At 45.9% G+C, this 11,872-nt stretch overlaps 2 long non-coding RNA genes across 3 annotated transcripts; both read left to right on the top strand.

Moving 5' to 3' along the window:
• Nucleotides 1-624: 624 nt before the first annotated feature.
• LOC120975328 (uncharacterized) lies at nucleotides 625-2,301 on the top strand. Its single transcript, XR_005771112.3, has 4 exons — nucleotides 625-931; nucleotides 1,057-1,213; nucleotides 1,298-1,378; nucleotides 1,502-2,301. It is a non-coding gene; the product is annotated as an uncharacterized lncRNA (long non-coding RNA).
• A 2,851-nt stretch (nucleotides 2,302-5,152) lies between these two features.
• Nucleotides 5,153-11,243, top strand: LOC109774176 (uncharacterized). 2 transcript variants are annotated; one of them, XR_012204156.1, is made up of 7 exons: nucleotides 5,153-5,737; nucleotides 5,840-5,939; nucleotides 6,036-6,386; nucleotides 7,617-8,336; nucleotides 8,406-8,508; nucleotides 9,764-9,859; nucleotides 10,962-11,243. It is a non-coding gene; the product is annotated as an uncharacterized lncRNA (long non-coding RNA). The 2 variants fall into 2 exon arrangements; XR_012204155.1 differs by having other exon boundaries at nucleotides 9,718-9,859.
• The last annotated feature ends 629 nt before the right edge of the window (nucleotides 11,244-11,872 follow it).

Here is an 11,872-nt window from a genome sequence, read left to right as displayed (position 1 = left end):
GCCTCTTGAGGACCCCAGCCGATCCCGTCACCTTGCTGAGAGCCTTGTCTACCTTGACATCATAGCCTAGGATTGTGGTGACCGGCTCAAGTCATGCCATGGATGCCCAATGGGATGCCTTGTCAATGCACTACTTGTTGTCGCTGTCAAGGAATCCGTGCGCTAGCATGCTGATTTATATGTTGGGTGAATAACTCTATCCCGCACCGTTTCTCTATGTGTTTGATTAAATGGTGTTAATGTACAACCTGATGTACTATCTTTTGCTGCTTGAGCGATGAGCAATATCGACAATATTAAATTTTTACTACTATATTCTTATGGAATATATTTTCATACATTTAATTATTTTAATTTGATGAAAAAACATTTTTAATACAAATCGCAAGTATAGAACAGGAGGACGGAATTGGATGAACACATCATCGGAGGTCTAGTGGGGGGGAGACTAGAATAGGATCTGGACTCCTGGTGCGATCGTGCGATCTGACATCATGGGCCATTGGATGTACAATTAGTGGCACAGATTTGGTGAGGTGGGATTCATGCCACGCTCATGGTACGTTTCACTTTTACACCCCGCACATAATCCACTTTGCTAAAAAAGACCTTGAGCGACTGAAATCTCGTCCCAGGTTCACACCTATCCATTCTCTAATCCTCCTCCCCGTCGGCAGCGGCGGCGGCTCTGTTCTGAGCCAACTTTTCCTCGTCCTCCCACCGGCAGCGGCGGCTCTGTTCGGAGGCATCTTTTCCCCATCCTCTCGGCGGCAGAGGCGACGGCAGCGGCTCTATTCCCAGCCAGATCCTAGACCACAAAATCACCAACACCATGTACTGGTTTGTCCCCTAAGAGCGTCAAAGAGTACAAAGGGCGGTGGAGCTTTGACGGCAGCACAACGTCTTGTGTTCAATCTCCAACGGAAACACGGTTAGTATAGTCCTGCTCGATCTGAGAATCAATCATTTTAGTCTAGTACATTCTCTAATATGAGCTGCACTTCCTTGAGACTGGATCCAGTTCGTGATGTGTGGCACATTTTTCATTTTTGATAGGAAAACAGAGAGGTGAAGGCAACCAAATTGAATCTTTTGTTGCTGGTAGTGAAACTGACTACAACATTGTCCATATAAATGGAGGAAAGTAGCCCGACTTCACCGTTGCCAGTCTTGGCATGCTCGACCAATCCGTGTACTGTACCAGACATCTCAGGTGAATTTTTGATATTGAAAGTGCTGTTCTTTCTGGTTCCTCCTTACCGTATTTGTGCTTCAGCTTGTTCTTTTGATTTTGCAGAATTGGTCAACAACCTTGCATTGACAGAATTAAGTGATGCTCACTCTGTTTCGGAGATTAATTCCACTATGCTTCCTTTTGGTGAGTTCTCTACACCCAAGAAGAGACAATGTTTTTCCCTAGATGTAAGTATAATACAGATAGTATTATAGTGGCAGCCTGAATTTTTGTTTTGTTTACCTCTGATATGGGTACATAATGCAGATAGTACAACAGATAGTGAATGTAACTACAACGCCGAAGATTATTGTGTCATCAGCTGAAGTTTTCCTCTTCTTCAGTGTGAGGCTTCTTTAATCAGAATGGTGCAGCAGGTCAGTCTGATAAACAACATCAGGTGCAGTATCCATCCACATAGCTGCAGCCATAAACTCCAGAAGCTGTCAAGCTACATCACGTTAGAAAAATACAAGGCACTTCGTGGTGGTACAATCCAGATCCGGCAACTGCAAAAAATGCAAGTACGAATTCAAAAATTTGTGGCACATCTTTCATTGACCATAGTGCAATGGAACATCATATTCAAATTAGCTACAGAACCTGTTGCGCGGCGGCGCGTGAGGAACCACTTTGCTGGATGATCTTGCCGCCGGGGTTGACTGGTGGTGTGGTTCTTCCGACGGATCAAGAAGATGATTGGCTTTTTTTAGGACTATAATGAGGTGCTCTGCCTTTAATTAGAGATCAGGAATTTACAAGATGACTGGCTTGTTTCAAGACGGTGAGGAAGCAGCAGCGACGGCTGATTGGCTTGTTTTGAGGAGCGATTGGATGGTGATCCTTGGAGGAACAGGTGGGCAGGGGGTGCGCCGCTGCAGCCTCCATGCGCCTCTGCCGGCGGGAGTGGCTAGGACGAAAACCGATCTCGAGGAGGTTTCCGCCAACATCGGTATTGCTCGAGGGTGTAAATGCAAAGTGTACGACCAAAGTGTTACAAATCCCTGATCAAATCTGTGCCACTCATTGTACATCGAATGGCCCATAATTCAGATTGCACGATGGCACCAGGAGTCCAGATCCTATTCTAGTCTTCCCCGGTCTAGTGGCCTTTTCATCTATATGTAGAACAATAGAAGATATGGTTCTCCTAAATGAATTGTCCATCGTCCAGCTATTTTTCATGAATGGTTCAACATGCAGTGGGAACAAAAGCAATTGGAAAGTTTTCGATCATCAGCGAATAGAAGGCAATACCTTTAGCATGGTCAATTAGCACATCCAGCAAATAATACAAATCTGTAATTTTTTATCTAAATATTCTTCTCCACTTCTATTAAAAGAGCAAACATAAATTTCTTTAAGCCACACAACAAACTGTACACAGGATAATTAGGACCCTCTAATTAAATTAACTTAAGTAGATCCAACTAACAATATTACATTAATCATCTGCCACTCAGATCAACGTCTGAGATCGAATGTTTTTTTTAGGAGAAATGCCACACTTATATTAATAATATCAACAAATTACAGCAAAAGCAGCATCTCTCAGGAGAAATCCAAAGGAGTAGCACACCAAGAGAAAGTATAGGAAACACAAAGAACAAAAGAAATTTGCAGTAAAATTCTTCAATCCTGCAACCATCAACACATTGACCAAAAACTTCGACCACCGCCGTTGCCGGAGAGGAGAAGAAACGGTCTCCACTAAGAGCAACTCTAGCACCCCGCAAAACGCGTTTGCAGTTCGCGCAAAACCGCTTTTGCGGGCCGGCGAGGGCTAGCACAGATGCAGACCCCCCAAACGGACCCGTAAAAAATTATATTCGCGGAATATACTTTTTTACGGGTCAGCTATGCGGGTTTTGCTCGGGCAACAGCGCAACGACCCGCAAACAGAAAAACTGCAAATCTGAAATTTGTCATAGGGTTTCACAAACAAGTTCAAATTCAAATGACATAAACAGTTTGCGCGCGAATAAAAGCGAAGTTCATTACGCAAAAGAGGGCATGCAAAGGTATGCGCCCATGTCCGGCATCATCTTGGGGGTCGATGTTCACTCCGCGTCATGGAGTCCATCTTGAAGTTCATCGGCGCCACCGTAGCCACCTCCGTCGCTTGTTCCAACTCCCGCACCGAAATCATCCACATTGCCACCATATGGAGCAGAGAAAACATCGCCGGAACTGGCAGACGGACCGGCCGAGGCGACCATTCTCCTCTTCAAGATCTCTCCTTGCCATATCATGCCATGTTTTGGTGACGTCGTCCATGTCATTGCGGTTCATTGACATGATCTTGTTCTCTTCGGCGAGCAACAATGACAGCGGTTTGTATCTATGTTGAGCAATCTTGTCCTACACAATGTGAACAAAGTGATGCAATCATTTTTCATGATACATTATGATGATGCACAACTTGAACAAAGGCAAAGCAAACTCACATAGTCGGACTCCACGGTGCCACTTGGAGGTGCATTGCGTACTTGCTCCAAGCAAGCTGCCCAACGGCTGCACATAGGCTTGATGTTCTCCCAACGACCTTGAAGAGACCGAAATGTGCGTGGAGTCTTATTGGGGGTAGTTTTTCATAATGCGGAAGTATTGATCTTCAATCCTTTGCCAATATCTCTTGGAGGTTTGATTAGTACCCGTGCATGCATCAAGAGACACCGCACTCCATGCTTTGATCAAAGCTTAATTTTCCAAGATAGTGTAGTTCTTCGATCTTTGGCTTTTTCCTAGTTTTTGCTTGTGAATTCTCAAACGCTTCCGCTTTGATCTCCGCCAAGTCGTCCGCACAACCATGATCGTCCACGCCGCCCTCCGTTTCATTGTAGTCGAAAGGTTCAAAAGGGGCTTGATCAATGGCAACCGCGTTCGTGTCCAACAAGTTAACGAACTCAGTTGTTGCATTGTTCGAACCACCGCTATACCGAACGATAACAAGTCACGAGCTATCGAAAAACAATGGCGAAAATGAAAGAGAATCACCAAAGTCCGAAGAGATATACCTCCCGGCCATTTCGTCGAACACCTCGCTCGCGGGGGGAGCGGCACCGTTGAACGGCATCGCCGGAGCACCTCCTTGCGGGGGGGATGGAGTGAGAGGTTGAAGAAGATTTGTTCCTTGAAGTCGGAACCTTCCTCCTCTTTGCGCCCGCGGCCTTGCCGGCCTTCTCCGCCGCCGGCCGGGAGCGCACAGCGACATTGGCGCCCGGAGCGCGGGCCATCGCGGCGGGGGCAACCGGATTCCCGCCCTGCACAAGCACGTTGCCCTGCCGCTTGCGGGCAGGCGCGGCGTGTGCTTGGGCGACGCCGGCGGGGCCAACATGGCCGGCGACGAGATCCGCCGGAGGGGAAGGGGCGTGCGCGACCTCGACGGTGACGGGGGACAGCATGGGGTCGTCCATGGCGGCGAGGGACGGCGGGGGAGGAGCAGCCGGAGCTTTCGGGGGGGGGGGGGGGGGGGGGGCAATGGTGGCGGAGGGTGCGGGGAGCGGGATAGGGCACGCGGAAATGTCCCTCCCGCCAAATCTCGCGCCGGATGGGGGTTGAGCTCGGGTCAGCCTCCTAGCCTGTGAAGATAGAGGTTGGGGGAGAAGATTTGCCGCGCCCCGCAAAAAATTTTGCGGGCCGGGGCGTTTTGCGGGTTCTTCTCGTGCAGATTTTTTGACTCCGACCCGCAATTTGACGGTTATTTTGCGGACCGGGACGTTTTGCGGGGTCTGCTAGAGTTGCTCAAGATCCGAGAGAAAGCCATAGCAGCGAAGCTGCGTTGACGCCGCCGCGAACAGCGTCGCACTTGTCACTGTGGATTGTCAGCCGGAACAAATCTCCACTCCTATCGCGACCCTTAAGGTCTCGAGCGACGTTGCCGTCGAGAAACTCCAGAATCGTCAACCAACTTCTGCCGCCGAAGAAAGAAACTCTTGATGCACCATCGCTCGGATGAGACCGGCGCCGCAACACCACCTCCAACACAAACACTTTCGGCTCCGCGATGAAACCGCCGACGCGAGTGGAGAGAGCCGAAGAAACAAGACCCCCGGCGCAAGACCTTCACCGCGCCAGGCAGACCTCTGCCAATAGTCACGGTCCGCGTACCCGATCCCTACTGCCCGTCCCGTAACTCCCTGATTTTCGGATCCTCCCAGAAGAACGGATCCGATGCAACCTTGCGCCGCCGCTCCTCCCTTCCCCTCCTCCCGTGCGCTTCCCTCTCATCCACCCCGGCGACCGGATCTCCCTTTCTCCGTTGGACCTCCTAGCAAACGCCGCCGCCCCCTCCCTTCCGATCCACCCCGAGCCAACCTGCCGCCACCACGCACGCGAGCCACGGTGGGGGACGCGCGAGGAGGAGCAGCGGCTTCCTCCGGGCACACACGTGTTGTTGCCGTCGGCCTCTCCTGGAGCGTCGTTCGCCGTCGCCGCCTGCCGATTGGCTTCTGCCCCACGGCGGCCACGTCCGGGAACTCGCCCTCCGCCGCTGCCAAGTGGGTGAGAACCATTGCTATCGCCCTCTCCCGCCCTGCTCCGACGCGATCCTGATGCGCCTGCACGTCCATTTTCGTACGAAGTACTAATGGCCATCGGATTTAGATTTCAGGAGCTTTCAATCGTGGATGCTTGTTTCCCCTTCCTCTACGTGTTGCCTCTCTGGAGATAGGATTGACATTTTTAAACTGACGGATTGATCCATGTAATTACGTTTCTAGCTCAATCTTTCTTTGGTAGTGAAGTCAGAAGAATAGATTAGTACTTCTGTGGTTGAGGTTTCAACATATTGCTTTCACAGAGGGACGCTGGTGCAGTGGCCATATATATGGTAAGACGTATGAAGTAAAATTAACAGCTGATGCCTTTTTTGGTCTGCTGAAATTAAGAGGAGAAATTGTTAACTGAGAGGTTCTAGCGTGGACTACAAACTATTCAGCTATGTTTGAATGTAGTGCGAGGAATTATGCTTCTTGCAGCTGCAGGACCATGAGATGTCGACGCTGCACAATAGGACACACCAAGATCCCAGCCAAGTCAGTGATGCTGCCCCAACTCCCTATTTCTTCAGCTTGAGGAAGCTGCGGCAGCCTGAATCGCCTTCTGCCTATTGTTGGCCTATCCGACCTGCTACTAGGTTCATGTTTGATAGGTGAACCTTCTGATTCCCCCTTCCTGTTCTTCCCTTGTTGTTATCCAATTGCTCTTGCTAATTTAATGATTCAATCAAATTTCACTGCAAAGCATACTGTACCAGGCGTTTCTTCTTTCTAATACAGTGTGAGTTCGCATCAAGTTGTGAAATCCAAATCCATACATGTACAATTCTTGTTGTTCTAATTACACAAGTATTTTCTCATATTATATTTTTTTCATTAACTAATGTTCATACAGAACACCATCTCAGTAACCTGATATAGTAGTTAGTTTTGACATTTGACGCAACAACTTTGACATTGATAATTTGCTGATGTTTTTAATAGGACATTAAACTTTTCTAGCATTTCATTATGAGTTGCAGGCTCTGAAAACAGAAGTATCTGCTCCCTAAATTATTCTATGTGTGGTTTCTGAATCATACATGCCGACATGCTTTGGCAATCATTATTCAACGGAATTCCTTTTCAGTGAAATCAGAATCACGTAATGCCTACGATTTAATCTGGTCATCTAGACAACTAAACGGGTTAATGTTATGCTTAGTATCTTTGGGCATATGTTCTGCGGGGAAGCAAGTGTTTTCTGCTTGTTTACATTTACAGTTGTGTAGACTGAAGACTAGATTTTCTCAGACTTGTAAGCCAACTATGTGAGATTAATGACAAATCTAAGTGTATGGTTTGGCCATGATTCCATTAGAGTAGACTGCTGAGGTTGGTGGTTGATGCAGATGTTGATCTGATCATTATGCATGTGACACATTGACATGGTTTTAATTTCTTGAAGTATGCAAGTTCCAAGTAAGATTTCTTGATGCATGCTCCAAATATTAATGATGTTTGCATCAAAAACTACCATATGGACATGTGCAACCATAGGTATGATTAACTTAGAGAGGAATTGCATCAGTTTAAGTTTTGAACTGCAGGGGCATGAGACTTCAGCATGCTCTGTACATTAGAAGGGAGTTGAGGGGCAGAACTGAAGGTAGGCCTGGCTGTAGTTATCCACTGTGAAAGCAAGATCATGTTGTACAGGCATGCAGCTCTAAAAAATACAGTGGATGCCTCCATCTGAGTGCTCTAGCCCTCCTCTGCAATTACGAGGTTGGGTGCGTACTCTGCAGATGATGATGGTTCAGCAGAGGTAGACTATATGCATTAGCTAGGCTGCTCTGTATTACATTACTATGTTCTGTAAGTAAAGTGTGGTTACGATGCAGGAGGCAGAGGCTTCAGAATCATGGGTGAACCAAGCAGTAGGAGGCCGCTGTGCAATAAAAGGGCCCGTATGATGAACGCCATTGGTACAGAATCTCGATCACAACGGACCCATATTGTCAGCGCACATCAGAGCAGGCCTACTAATACCGGATGGAATCAGTTTTATTACTCCACAGACGTGGATAATCGGCCATGACTAAAGATGGGGTAACAAATATTATGGATATAAGACGGCAGCATAAACTTTGCAATTTTGTGATTTCTGATTCGGTAGATTTTTGCCATGCGGATGTCCAGTGATTCTGGCTATATGCACTGGAGTTTAATCCATGCATGTGAACACATTAAGGTACGCATCAAAGGCGCTCGCTCGCGCGTGCCACGTAGGATCGATCGTCGCGCAAGGGGCGTGCGCTCGCGATGTCCAGGTCGGCAGGCGGCACTGCTGGACAGAGAAAAAATTGTGCCTGGGCAAATCCCAACTGAAGGCAGGTCGCATTGGGTCCCACACGCACGTCTTCCTCTCCCCCGCACGCCTCCTCCTATTCGTCCTCGCAAAACCTAGCGGCGGCGGGCGGCGGCGTCGGCTTGATGCGGGAGATGGCAGTTGCGGCGGCGCCCCAGCCGATGCCGAGCACACGGGACATCCGCCTGTCACTTCTTCGCATTCTTCTCGTCCGCGGCTACACCGTGGGGAAGCAACGGCTGCGGCTTCATAGGTAAGCCGGCCTCGTCCACAACCTTGTTCTTGTCTCCTTCCTTTTCTGATCATCTCGTCCACAAGGCAGCGGCGGCCGCGGTGTGGACAATCAGCGGAAAGTAGGCAGGGAAGGTCTGATTGTGGAGCCACGCCGGATGAAGCAACAGCGGCACATGAGCTTTCTGGCGCAGGTCATCTTTCTCTCCTTTGTCCTCCCCCATTCCCCTCCTTCTAGATACTCGTTGCTTAAGATGTACGAGTGGGTGGCCAGCTGCAATGTCTAGATGGAAGACCTCTGGTTCGGATCATTTTGGGTTCTTGATTCCTTTTTCTCAATGGTTATATGTAATTAGTAGAACATTACAATTTTTTTTTACAACATGTTTGCGGCTGAATGCATTGAGTTGCTGGAACTGTGGTATTAGATGACAACCATTATTCAGTGCACTCTTGATTGTCTTACCAATGGTCCAAAAGAAATGCACAACCGGTGAAATTGACCGTGGTTTTGATTTACTTTTCTTACAATAGAGTAAATTTCATTATTTTCGAGTTTGGACATACTTCTATCGGTTTGTTTTCCTTTTATAGATGTAGTCAGACGCAACGACTACATATTGTTGTACGGGTGGAATGTTTGTATTTGACCTGATTTGTTAACTTTTTACTCAATTTTGCTTTCAGTTTCAATAAGTTTCAGAAGTCAGTTGTCTGAATTTTATGACTGCGATCTGTTCGGACAGTTTCTTAAATTCTGAACCTTGTGCTCCTGCCTTTGAAGATTATGACTCTGCGATGTGTATGTCTTGATTTAATTCTGTTGATATGCTATACTATGCTTAGTTTTCTGCAGAATTCATTTGATGAGATGATTCCCTGTCAACTGAGGTTGGTAAATGTACAGACTAGTGCGGGCATTGCACAGATGGGATGTTCTGTATTTTCGGTTTCTCTGCAAGGAATTTCTATAGCTTGATATTTTGTTGACATCTGTCTATTATATTTTGCTGGTCTTATCCGAACGGATTAATGATTTTGCCATGTGGGAGCTCATGCTTACGGAAAGTGCCCAACTTTAATTTCTCTGTACACACTTCTGCAGAGAATTAAAATCGTTTATTTCTAGTAGTGCGTGCTTCCTTACAACAACTACTGGATATGTATTACAAAAATAACTTGCTTGAATTGATTTATTATTGAAAACAAAACAGGACTATCTGGGCTAGCTGCTTATTTCTTTTACTTTTCTTTACTTATTGCATGTTTGGTGCTTGGATGCAGATAGCAATAGTAGATTTGTTTACATATTAACGATAAGTTATTGTGTATATTTTTCTTTACGCGTGCCTACCAAGCAGGTTGACTCCACTCTTGAAAATTGTTTTTGAATTATTATGTAGAGAAGTCGATGATCAGGAGTGACTTTGATTTCATTCTCTCTTTTAGTCAACTGAGTGATGTCTCAGTGAGTGGGTGGAGGTGTTGCAAAGTGCCACTTGATCTTCCCACTTCTAGGCAGGTGTCTGTCCCACATCTATGTTGGTAAGCTTGTGCACTTGTCGTGAGAGCTGCCATCTCAACCATCTTCACTTCCATTGCATTGCTTGATTTTTTTTATCTGATCATTAATGTAGCTGTTGTACCCTATGATTTCTTTCCTAATAACCACTGTCCATTTAATTGTTTATTATCATCATCGGTGTAATAATATATTTAGTGGTAAATCACTTCCTTTATTTAGGTGACTGGCCTTCAACACACACGATGAAACAAAGTATTATTTTGTGTGTCCTTATTTTGTCATTAGCTTGATTATCACATACACCATATATAGAATTCATGAACAAAAAAACACAGGAAGGGCATTGTCTATTCCATTGCAGATCAATGGCGACACCCACCAGGTTATGGTTCTTCTCAATTTCTGAACCTAATGACACAGCTATATATTTCTATCATTAGCACAAAACTATCAGACAACATGGCTAAAAATTAAGATTGCTCACTCAGCTTAAAGACAGTGGAATAGCCAGACTGAAGGAAAAGGCTTATCAGAATTATCAGGAAGATTGCTACTGTGCTAACCACCTATTGTAAATCACATGTGCTTTGCACATATAAATACCTATGTAGGTTCTGCACTTGAATTGTGTAGATATAAAATTTCCAGTTTATTGCGTTGCTACCATATAGCATTGCCATTTGTCATGTTTACTCCGGAAATATATAATATGCTATAGGCTTCTGTGCTCATTAGCCAAGTATTTAACTTGCCTCCTTGCATCCCCTCTCTTAGTTAATAACATTTCTCTGTTGCGTAACGTATCCTGTAATTTAAACGGCAAAAAAGAGAACAAAGAAAGGCTCTGATATGCAAATAACTTCTGGTTTAAGTCGGGTTAGCAAACCTTTTGCCGGCAAAACACTAATCCTATGTTATGTGTCTTATCTTAATTTCAGTGTGTTGCTTATGTTTACGCTTGTCCTGCTCTTGTGTTTTGAAAGTAGGATCCATGTGGCTGACGCTGATCAATAACATGTTTATCTTGAGGGTTTTTCAATTTCTATGAATTATTTTCTACATGCAGCTTCAAATATTGTAAAAGTATTGCTTATAACGTTAAGCCTTCATTTGCAACTCTAGGTGAGGACGACACAATCACACCGTGTAGGCAAGGAGGCGATAGCTTAGGAGGCAGGTGAGAGGAAGCAGAAGGTCCTCCTTCAATGGCGGCACCACGACCTTCCGGATCATGCTCATCATCAGGCTACGGCCCGGTCGGCCGGAGCAGGCGGAGAGGAGCCCCACCTGCCACTCCCCTCTGCTACCCTGGGGATGTCTTGTCGTGTTCTCTGACAGGAGAAGGCGAGCTACAACCACACCAGGCGGCCACTAAGAAAGATGGCTCGTCCCGGTCGCCGATGCCCACTGACACTTCCGTCGGTGAGATCCCTCTTCCCATCTCTCATTCTCTCTATTTCTTCCTCCCGGAACCACCCATGTTCTCCTGCTCTACAGGCGTCTGCATCACAGGAACTCTGTAGTGCTAGGCTGTTGTTCGAGGTTTTCGCTTCTGCTCTCATTTTTGGGAGGTCAGTAGAAGAGTAACTTGTGACTGTGTACCTTACTAGGTTCTTTTCATTGTCCTAAAATAATATAATATTTCTGGGTCAGTAATCATAATGGTGTATCTTGTGACCCCTTCTAATTACATGTACATAATCATTGCAGATTATGGAATGGTAGGATACTCTTAAGCTTCTGATTGCAGTCCATATGTTTGAATTTTTTATCCTCACATAATCACTCAGTTATTGAATTCGACTATTATTAGAAGCATAGCAAATGCTCATTCTATTACTGAATTTTGCTAGCTCATGGATGAATTTTATTTTGTTTTGATGTTTTAAATAGGGCAGCACTTCATTGTGCTGTTAAGTGATCAAACATTCAAACTAACAATTATTTTAAGCTATGTAATAGCGACAGCTTAGGACTTTTTACTTCTCAGAGTTCTTTAGGCAAGCCATGATTATCAATTCCGAAGTAGGTCA

The sequence above is a fragment of the Aegilops tauschii genome, chromosome 3, assembly GCF_002575655.3.
Source record: "Aegilops tauschii subsp. strangulata cultivar AL8/78 chromosome 3, Aet v6.0, whole genome shotgun sequence".
NCBI classification, from domain to species: Eukaryota; Viridiplantae; Streptophyta; class Magnoliopsida; order Poales; family Poaceae; genus Aegilops; species Aegilops tauschii.
Note: the sequence above shows the minus strand (reverse complement) of the source record. Positions and strands in the feature narration are given on the sequence as shown.